General features: G+C 44.3%; 1 long non-coding RNA gene across 1 annotated transcript in view; it reads left to right on the forward strand.

Annotated features, from left to right (window-relative positions):
• LOC127483686 (uncharacterized) overlaps window positions 1-10,889 on the forward strand; it is a 68,454-nt gene that overhangs the window by 19,672 nt on the left and 37,893 nt on the right. The window lies entirely within an intron of this gene.

Genomic DNA, 10,889 nt, shown 5'->3' on the forward strand with positions numbered 1-10,889 from the left:
CCTGGGAAATGTAGTCCAGTCCTGTGCCTAGAAGGAATTAAAAAAGGGGCTTAGTGAACAGCCTGCAAAGTCTGCCATAGCACCAGATGGGCAAGTTCAGAAACAGACCTCAGCATATGTCAGAATTTATTATGTGATAAATATGGCATTGCAAATCAGTGAGGAAATTACAGTCAATTAACAGAGCTATAACCAAAGATTTTGGTTATATCTTTACCTTCACATTACACAATAAAATTAATTCCAGATGTACTACATGGAAGTATATGTAAAAACCAAAACCCTAAAAACATTTGTATTTACTAGAATATACCTACCTTATATAGTAATATATACTATAGTCATTATAGATAAATAGCTTAATATTTTGATAGGAAAGGTCTTTCTAAATATAAAAAAGAAGACATCAATAAAGATTAATTATGTCAAAATTAGCCAAAGAAAATAAAAAGGCAAATGTCAAAAGGAAGAAGATGTTTTAAATATGACAGTCAAGATTCAGATCCTAAGTATGTAAAAGTGTTTATCATCAATGAGAAAAATGTAAATTCTGCAATTGAAAAATAGAAATGAGGTGGAAGTGATTATTTAACATGTAAAATATTAAACCTCAGTAACAAGGACAGCTTAGAAGTGGAATGACCTGACTGACTTGCAGTGTTCCGACTAGGAAACTGGAATTCTTGTGGAACCAACCACTCAGGGTTCTGTCAGGATTAAGTGAGATAAATAAAGAGAAAAGTAAGCACTCAACAAATGGTAGCCATTGCTATTTTTATTACTCAAGTTATTCATGAGCATATTTTTAGGGGAAAGTAGGAAGATTCAAAAATGTATAGTCAATACGATTTTATTAAAACACACACAGATGCACACAGCAGGAAGGAAGCACACTAGAACTTTAGAAGGAGTCCTCTCCTGGTTATGGTCTTAGCAATAATTGCTATTTTCTCCTTCATACATTTATATATTTTTCAAAATTTGCTTAATAACATGTATTGTTATATCTATATAAATCTTTTAACATCTCTAAGTAACATTAAGTATAATCTTTCATTAAATGTTGAGTGACCCTAGTTTTTTAAGTTGGCCTGATACTGATTTGTTTCTGAAACCAGGTTTGTTTCAAAACCACCATGGGTGGGCATTTGGCACAGAGGTTAAGATGCCACTTGGGATGCCGGTATCCTATATCAGAGTATCTGGGTTTGAGTCCTGGCTCTGCTGTCAGTTCCAGCTTCCTATTAAACTGTACCCTGGGAAGTGGCAAATGATGGTTCAAGTAGTTGCGTCCCTGCCACCCACATAGGAGACTGGGAGTGGGAGATCTGAACTGAGTTCCCAGCTCCTGGCTTTGATCTGGCTCAGTCCCAGCTGTGGCAGGCATTTGGGAAATAAATCAGTGGATGGGAGATTTCTGTCTCTGTGCCTTTCAAATAAAATAAGTAATTAAAAAAAAAAAATCCAAGCCGGCGCCGTGGCTCGCTAGGCTAATCCTCCGCCTTGTGGTGCCGGCACACCGGGTTCTAGTCCCGGTCAGGGCGCCGGATTCTGTCCCAGTTGCCCCTCTTCCAGGACAGCTCTCTGCTGTGGCCTGGGAGTGCAGTGGAGGATGGCTCAAGTGCTTGGGCCCTGCACCCGCATGGGAGACCAGGAGAAGCACCTGGCTCCTGCCATCGGATCAGCGCGGTGCGCCGGCCGCAGCGCGCTGGCTGCGGTGGCCACTGGAGGGTAAACCAACGGCAAAGGAAGACCTTTCTCTCTGTCTCTCTCTCACTGTCCACTCTGCCTGTCAAAAAAAAAAAAAAAAATCCAGGGGCCAGCGCTGTGGCTCAATGGGTTAAGCCACTGCCTGCAATGCCAGTATCCCATATGGGCACTGGTTCAAGTCCTGGCTGCTCCACCTCCAATCCAGCTCCTTGATAATGTGCCTGGGAAGTCAGCAGAAGATGGCCCAAGTCCTTGGACCCCTGCATCCACCTGGGAGACCCAGAAGAAGCTCCTGGCTTCAGCCTGGCCCAACCCTGGCTTTTGTTGCCATTTGGGGAGTGAACCAGTGGATGGAAGATCTCTCTGTCTCTCCCTCTCTTTCTGTAACTCTGTCTTTCAAATAAATAAATAAATCTTAAAAAAAAAAAAACCATGCAGATCACAGAAAAATCTCTATTTTTTTTTTACTTCATTTCCAGCCCAGTGAGAGTCCCTATTTTTTGCCTGTCCAAATTAAGTGTGAAATAATTACTCAGAAAGGAGTCAGAATGATAACTGAAGTACTTTGGGAAAACTGGATTATGACAGATTTGTTCCAAATGTAGCTAAAACGATGTGAGCAGAGGTTCTGCCGTGGAGGAATGCCGCCTGGTCCAGAGGCACCCGGCTTGTCTCAGTCCCAGTGCTGCTTCTCAGGTGTTGTGTCCAGCGTCTACTCCTCAGGCCATTCCCATCCTAACCTCCTATTCTACTCTGGTCTTTCCCTTTGCCCACTACTCCTGTTCCTTGGAAAGTTACCTAAGTATTAACTTCCTTACCTGCAAACAGGGGTGAGTGATGCCTTCTCCACAGGATTGCTTTGCATAAAACATTTAGAATGATACTTGCCACAGAGCAGATGCTAAATAAACGGAAGTTGTTATCATTCTCGTACTCACTCTTCAGATGTCAACATATAGACTCTCATTCACTTTTCCTGCTTTGTTTCTGAGTTAGGAAATGAAGAGGAAGGACGCCAGGAGGGTAGGGGTGAATTTCTCCTTTGCCCACACCTGGATAATTTCTAAATAACTTCAAGAAAGCACATTTCTTTCTTTTTTCTTTTTTTGACAGGCAGAGTTAGACAATGAGAGAGAGAGAGAGAGAGAGAGAGAGAGAACAAACATTTCTTGTAGCTTGTCCCTGAGATGTACAAATCAGATGTACAATTTATATGTGGTAGCGTACCTATGGTAGAACCTCCTGGTCCCAGTCCCTACCTCACCCACCACTCCTGCTGTAGGCAAAGGTCACAAATATTATCTCAGGAGAGTCTCCCTTCCTTGACCACATCAGATTAGACCAGGATGTGCTCTTGCCATTATATGCACTATGGCTGACAAACAGCATGTGATGATGTTAGGTGGAAACTGTTTTTATTTTTTGATCCTGCTTCTGTTATTCTCAAAAAACTCTCCTGGCTTTCTTCTGCCACAGGCAGTGATTCTTCTGGTCCACTTCTGAGTTGGCTGGCTCCAGGGGCATGTGTTCTGCTGCTTCTGCAGGGGTTGGCCCTGGGTGGCTCAGAGGACAGAGGTGAGGGGGGCCTGACAGTCCCTAGCTGTCTGGGTCCAAACATGGGTCCACATGGCTCTCCCATGATTCAGCCTCTAACCTGGATTCTATCAGCAATCAGAATGACCCAGTGGCTTCCAACAGTTCTTTGTTTTATTTCCCAGCTTATTCAGAACCTGAATAGAGAAGAGGACTGATTTTTTGGGAAGACTTCTCTGAATTTTTAACTTGCACATAGCAGCAGGGCCCATTAAATCATCTCTCAGACACAGAGAGACTGAATTTAGCAAGACTTTCAGTCAAATACCCAACAGAAAATTCCCCCACATGTGCAGATGGGACACATCTGCTGGTTTACTCCTCAGTTGGCCACAATGGCTGGAGCTGCGCCGATGTGACACCAGGAGCCAGGAGCCAGGAGCCAGGAGCTTTCTCTGGGTCTCCCACATGGGTGCAGGGGCCCAAGGACTTGGGTATCTTCTGCTGCTTTCCCAGGCCATAAGCATAGAGCTGGATTGGAAGTGGAGCAGCCAGGACTCAAACCGGCACCCCTGTGGATGCCAGCACTGCAGGTGGCGGCTTTACTCGCTATGCCACAGCACTGGCTCCTAGATGTATATGTATGGATATGGAAACATATGCACACATATAAGTTATTATGTTTAATATAAAAAAGTCATACCATGTGATAATATTTTTTAAGTGACAACACACACATAAAGGTGAAAAATACCATATACAGTTTGGGAATGTGTTTATGAGAGAAACTATTAAGACTTTATATCAAAACTGTAATGGTGATTACATTCAGGAGAGAGAGAGATGGGCCCAGCGCCATGGTTAATCCTCCACCTGCTGTGCCAGCATCCAGTATGGGCACCGGTTCTAGTCCTGGTGCTCCTCTTCCAGTCCAGCTCTCTGCTGTGCCCTGGGAAGGCAGTGGAGGATGGCCTAAGTGCTTGGGCCCTGCACCCGCATGGGAGACCAGGAGGAAGCACCTGGCTCCTGGCTTCAGATTGGCGCAGCTCTGGCCATTGCAGCCATTTGGGGAGTGAACCAATGGAAGGAAGACCTTTCTCTCTGTCTCTCCCTCTCACTGTCTGTAACTCTAACTCTGAAATAAATAAATAAATAAATAATCTTTTTTAAAAAAAGACAGTGAGCAAATAGAATTTGGTCCAAGCGAACATTGTAGTGTTTTATTTTTCCAAGGAGTCTTTAAGCATATATTGCGTAATTTCTGAAAAATCATACACATGGGAAAAAGAGAGCAAATATGGCAAAATACCAATGGCCGTTTATTCATTATGGTAGGAGAATGGATGTGTTGTGCTATTCATTGTACTTTTCTATAAATGATCTTCTGTAAAACATAAAGACATAAATTAAAATGAGAGACTTTTTTTTTTCTGGACAGGCAGAGTGGACAGTGAGAGAGAGAGAGAGAGAGAGAGAGAAAGGTCTTCCTTTTGCCGTTGGTTCGGCACACCCTGCTGATCCGATGGCAGGAGCCAGGTGCTTCTCCTGGTCTCCCATGGGGTGCAGGGCCCAAGCACTTGGGCCATCCTCCACTGCACTCCCGGGCCACAGCAGAGAGCTGGCCTGGAAGAGGGGCAACCGGGACAGAATCCGGTGCCCTGACCGGGACTAGAACCCTGTGTGCCGGCGCCGCAAGGCGGGGGATTAGCCTAGTGAGCCGCGGCGCCAGCCAAGAGACTGTTTATTGAAAGAATCTTCCAGAGGCAGGAAGTACAGAGGCTGAACAGTCAGCATCAGGTGTAACAGCTGGAAGTGTGTCCTGCACTGCAGGAGAGGTCACAGGAGCTGGAGGCCACATCCAAGGTTGTGAGAGGAGACCCAGGACCAAGTGGTCAGAGGAAGCCAGCATGCAGAGAAAAGGAAGCCATCAAGGGCAGAGTGGACAGTGCAGCCAAGCCTGGGGTATTCTCCACTGCTGACCTAGTTCCCATTCCAGTCCATATTTGTGCTAGTCAGTATTTTGTTGCTATAGTGAAATGCCTGAGAGAAGCTACTTATATAGAAAAAAAGATCTATTTAGCTAACAGTTTGGGAGGCTAAAACCCAAATAGTTTAATGCAGGCCTAATGAAAAGCTAATGGAATGCAATCTTAAAGAAGTCTAGGAAGCAGAAAGAGAGAGGGATTTTGAGAGAGAGAGAGAGAGAGAGAGAGAGAGATCTCCCATCACTTCTCCACTTCTCCAAACTCAAATGTTCACAATGGTAAGGCTGGGCCAACTAAAAGCTGGGCGCCAAGAACTCAGTCCAGGTCTTGCGTGTGAGTTGCAGGAACTCAATTGGTTGGGTCATCACTGCTGCCTCTTAAGGTCTGAACTGGCAGAAGGTTGTAGATAGGATTTAGAGCTGGGAATCAAACCCAGGCACTGTGATGTGGAAAAGAGCCGCCTTCGCACTAGCTAAATGCCTACTCCTGCCTCTGTTTTTTAAATGCCCCCTTTTCTGCTACAGGATCCCACAGCTGCTATTTCAAACCATTTCTTACCTTTCATCCGCGCCCCACCATACCCTGAGTGATCTTCTGAGCCTCAGGTTAGTTATCTGCGTCTTCTCCCACCGGGAGTCCTCAGTTCCCCACCCCACACCTGACACACCCCATTTCCCTCACCACTTCTCCCTTCTCTGGGTTGTCAAAAACGAAGGCTGATCCCTATCTTCTGACCAGCTCAATACATACATTCATCCCCTTTACCCCTTCCCAATGCCTCCTCTTGATCAGCTCATCACATTCCGGCTCAAGTTACTCCTCCCCAAATCGGTGTCCCTTCTTCCTGCCGCCCATCCCTCTCTTTTCTTTAAGTGGTGGTTTGAGAGAGGTGCTGACAAGGCCCTTAGTGACCTGACCCTTATCACTTGGCTATCCTCATCTCTACATTTCCTGCCACTGCACTCCAGCCAAACCCAACCGTTTGTAGTTCTCTGAAAGTTAGACTCTGTTTTCTGAAACTGCCATCTCCATTTCCTGAAATATGGCCTCTCCCTGCTCCTCTCCACCTGGCCTGTTGACACCCATACTTCCTATCTCACATCCTGACAGAACAACTTTCAAAACACCCCTTCCAGAAACCCTTCCTGACTCCCCAGATCCAAAACAGAACCTCTCTGTGTTCCCTTGGTGTACATTGTTCACGCCGTCTTCACTCTCATCTCACGGCACTAAAGCTGCTTGTTCACGTCTCTGTTTCATTCTGCACTGGACTGTAAGCTCCTTGAGGGACAGAGCACACCTTGACTATTTCCCCCACTTGTTGGACCCAGCAAATAGTTGGAGCTCAATAAACAGCTGTTGGGTTAAATGAACAGCCTACATCAGCTGCTTCTACCTTGAACATAAACTGTTGGATTCCTGCTATCTATTACACTCCCATCACTCATGCCCCAAACTCTTTTTTACCTGCCACCCTAGGAGATGCTCTTGCCCATTCCTTCCTGACTCAGGGAGCCATTGCTCCCTTCTCAGCCTTGGACTCCTCAACCTCACTGACGTCTGTGACACACTTGTTCCATTTTCCATCCCTTACAATTCTCTCCTCCTTTGGTTTCTGGAATGTGGTACTCTCCTGGTTCTTGCCCAACCTCTGTGACTTCTCTTAAACTTCTTCGCTCTCTTCTCTTCCTTTCCCTTCCTTAACGGATCTCAAATTCTGTCATTTTTCTCTCTTACGCTTGCTTCTCTTCCTTAGATCCCTGTTTCTGTGCACTGTATCAGTACCCTCTGTGACACGAGGGCTGAAAAATCACAGGGTCCTTGACCTCTGTCTCCATTTATGAGAGCTGCTAACTGGTAGCAGCCAAGTCCAGTAACTCTGCTTCCTAAATGTTGCTCCACACTTCTAACTCTTGTTCTAGTTCATTCCATCTTGCTTGCATTCCCGCCTCATTCCATTTTGCTTGCATTCCCGCCTGGAGTCCTGGTGACGATCACTACCCCTAAATCGGGCCCCGCCCTGACCCCACTCCACTGCCTCCTCATCTCCCCCAGAACTCTTTCCTTGGTACGACGTTGCTTAAAATATACAATTGTTGACTCTTGCAACTGGAATGAAGTCAAAACTGTGAAGAAGAGTTTGGGGCCCTACTCAACCTGGACCACCAACCTTCTTTCCAGCCTTCTCTCTCAACACATGACCACTTCTTGTACTGCTACTATTTCCTGCCTACCTGGCTCTGCTTCCACCTGAACTCCCCTTCCCCACCACTTCACTGCTTTATGTAGAGCTCTTACCTAATCTTCATGCTCACTGTCAATGTCACTTCTCCCGGGAAGGCGTCCCTGACCTCTCACCTTTAAGCTGCATCTTAGTCTGGATATCATCACGTCCCGCTGCCTTCACGGGTAAATCCTGAAATCTCAGGGGTTCAGTTATTTCCCATTCTCATCACAGTCTGATACGCGTCAAGAAGCTCTCCTTGGTTAGGTATCTGAAGGTGACTCAGGATTCCGGGTCGGTTTCATCTATCTCATCTGCCGTCCCAGAATTGTCCATTGCAGCAGTGTGGCGGAGAGGGGAGGCCTGGAGGATGTGTGCTCGCTCTTTACGGCCTCAAGCCAGAAGCAGCCCATCATGTGTTCTCACATTCCCATTGTTGAAGGCGCAATCACAGTGTTCCCAGCAAGCCACAGGGAAGGCTGGGAAATGCAAGGAAGTATATGGACATTTCGTCAGCATTGCATTTTGCTTTGCCATTGCAAAAGGTGATCAACTGCTCCAGTTTGCCTGAGACTGTCCTAGTTTTAGCACTGAAATGTCCCAGGGGCTGGCACTGTGGCACAGCGGGTTAATGCCCTGGCCTGAAGCGCTGGCATCCCATATGGGCGCTGCTTCGAGACCTAGCTGCTCCTCTTCTGATCCAGCTCTCTGCTATGGCCTGGGAAAGCAGCAGAAGATGGCCCAAGTCCTTGGGCCCCTGCACCCATGTGGGAGACCTGGAAGAAGCTCCTGGCTCCTGCCTTTGGATTGGCACAGTTCTGGCTGTTGCAGCCAATTGGGGAGTGAACCATTGGATGGAAGACCTCTCTCTCTCTGCCTCTCCTCTCTTTGTGTAACTCTGATTTTCAAATAAATAAATAAATCTTTAAAAAAATGTCCTAGCCCCAGGAAAACCATCCTTCCTGAGGAAACCAAAAAGGTTGTCCATACATGCACAGACACAGGCATGGACATACATGCATGTGCAGGCATGCTGCACACACACACACACACACACACCCCAATTCCACCACATGTATGAATTAATCTGCAGACCCCATGCCCCTCCTATCTCCAACATTTTTCTTGTACCTTGGCACAGGCACTACATAGCTATCTGTATTTCCACTTTTTTCTAGTTTTGGATAACAGACTTTCTGGAACAGGGACAGGATCACACGGATCTTTTTCATTCCCCACCCCCAACCAAGGTCAAGAATATTGTCTGTACTGAGTAGATAACCCTAAATGTGCACAGGGGTTTTAAATGTCATTTGTTTTTGATTATATAGATCATACATATATTCTGTGTAAGAAAAACCAGGTGAGCAAAAAGAGAGAAAACAGTTTTTAAAATCACCTTAATTACTAGTCTTCTTTCAAAATTAGCATTTAGCCTTTGGAGTGATACAAACACAAACACACACATACATATGCACACAGTCACACATGTGTGTGTGTATAAAATATTTGTGAATTGTAAAAAAAAAACTGGATCATATTGCACAGGCTGTTCTGTAAGTTATTTTTCTACTTGAATAATATATCTTATAAATGTTTATGAAATTAAATTGAAAGTAATATAATTAAATGACTTACATTTATTGGGCCTAAATTGTAATATACCTGGGAATGCTGGTATGATTAGCAGCTGTATCATGTTCTATAACTTGGCATGCTAAACATTTTGAATAATTGACTGGTTGTGTTTCTTTTTTTGAAGTAAATGCAAGTGATGTAAAAGGTTCCAGAACAAAGCAAAAGATGGGCAACTGCCCAATTTATTATATAAAGCAAACGTAACCTTGGTACCCACAACTGATCAAGATATCATTAAAAAAACAAGATAAAAACCAAGAGATCAAGCTTACTTTGGAATATTGATCTTTAATAAAATACAAGAAAATAAAATATAAGAAGTTATTGAATAAATAAATGATAATAATAGTAATTATAATAGCTAACACTAACAGATATCTATTTGCCAGCCACTGAATGCTTTCCATTCAACAACCCATTTAATTCTCCTAACAAAAACCCTGTAAGGTACCATTTCACAGATGAAGAAACTGAGGAATAGAGTGTGAATAACTTGCATAAGTTCATGTAACTTTAACTAATCAGAAATGCAAGAAGGGATCACTACAAGCAAATCTATTTACATAATATAGCTGAAACCAGGAGCCCAGATCCCCATCCGGGTCTTCTACCTGGGTGGTAGGGGCCTGAGTACTTGGGCCCTTTTCCACTGCCTTCCCGAGCACATTAGCTGGGAGCTGAATCCCTAAGCATGTTTTCATAGCCCTTGTGGCTAATTTAGGTTAAATTTCTAGAAAAAAGTTCCCCAAATTTCTACTTCTACCAGTTATGGAGAGGGTGCTATTTTCTCCACACTGTCATCTACCAATAATTCCAAAGGGGTACTGAATATTTACACATGTATCCATATTTACACATGTGTCCATACATGTGTGATACATATGAAAAAATTACAGAAACATTACCTGGAGTTGTGACTATTTTGAATAAATCGAGAGATTCGTCTGACTCTTAAACAGCAGTGATATATATTCCATGAAGCTATTAGTTCTTTCCGAAATAGTGCACTAATGAAATGCAGTGCCAATGGGAATTTTCTTGGAATTAGCCTAAATGATTCCACAAGTTTTCTGGAAGAATGAATAAGTGAGCATATCAATGAACGTCCTCAAAAAAGAAAAGGAAGGAGAGAACACCCTCCATCCAATTTTCAAAAAGCAATAATAGGTAAAGTAATAGCTGAGCAAAACTGAAAATATTCCCTTCTACTCTGAGCCATGCTCCTCTTCTACACACACGAGCCATTGGGGAAAAAGGTCTGAGAACCAGCTGATGAAATCTGGTGGAACTCAAGTTTGCGGTAACCACTTAATTCCCCAATTTTAATTAAATAAGAATTTAATTAATGAATTAACTAATAAGCACTATTATTTTTCACAAGGCTTTGCTTTCCCAACAGTAACTCACTATGCTATGATTGGGGTTAATTGCTTCCCATAGCTTGTTTCATGTGATGAAAATAGGAATATTTTTATTGTGCTTTTAACTTTTTAAAACAGATGTATTTATTTGAAAGGCAGAGTTACAGAGAGAAAAGGGGGTGGAGAAAGAGAGAGAGGGAGAGAGGGAGAGAAAGAGAGAGATCGCTCTTCCATCTGCTGGTTCACTCCCTAGGTGGCTGCAATGGCTAGCGCTGGGCCTGGCTGAAGTCAGGAGCCAGGAGCTTCTTCTGGGTCTCCCATGTGGGTGGCAGGGGTCTAAATTCTTGGGCCATCTTCTGCCTCCTTCCCAGGCACATTAGCAGGGAGCTTAATCATAAATAGAGCAGCCACGACTTGAACTGGTGCTCACATGGGATG

Source organism: Oryctolagus cuniculus, chromosome 12, assembly GCF_964237555.1.
Source record: "Oryctolagus cuniculus chromosome 12, mOryCun1.1, whole genome shotgun sequence".
NCBI lineage: Eukaryota > Metazoa > Chordata > Mammalia > Lagomorpha > Leporidae > Oryctolagus > Oryctolagus cuniculus.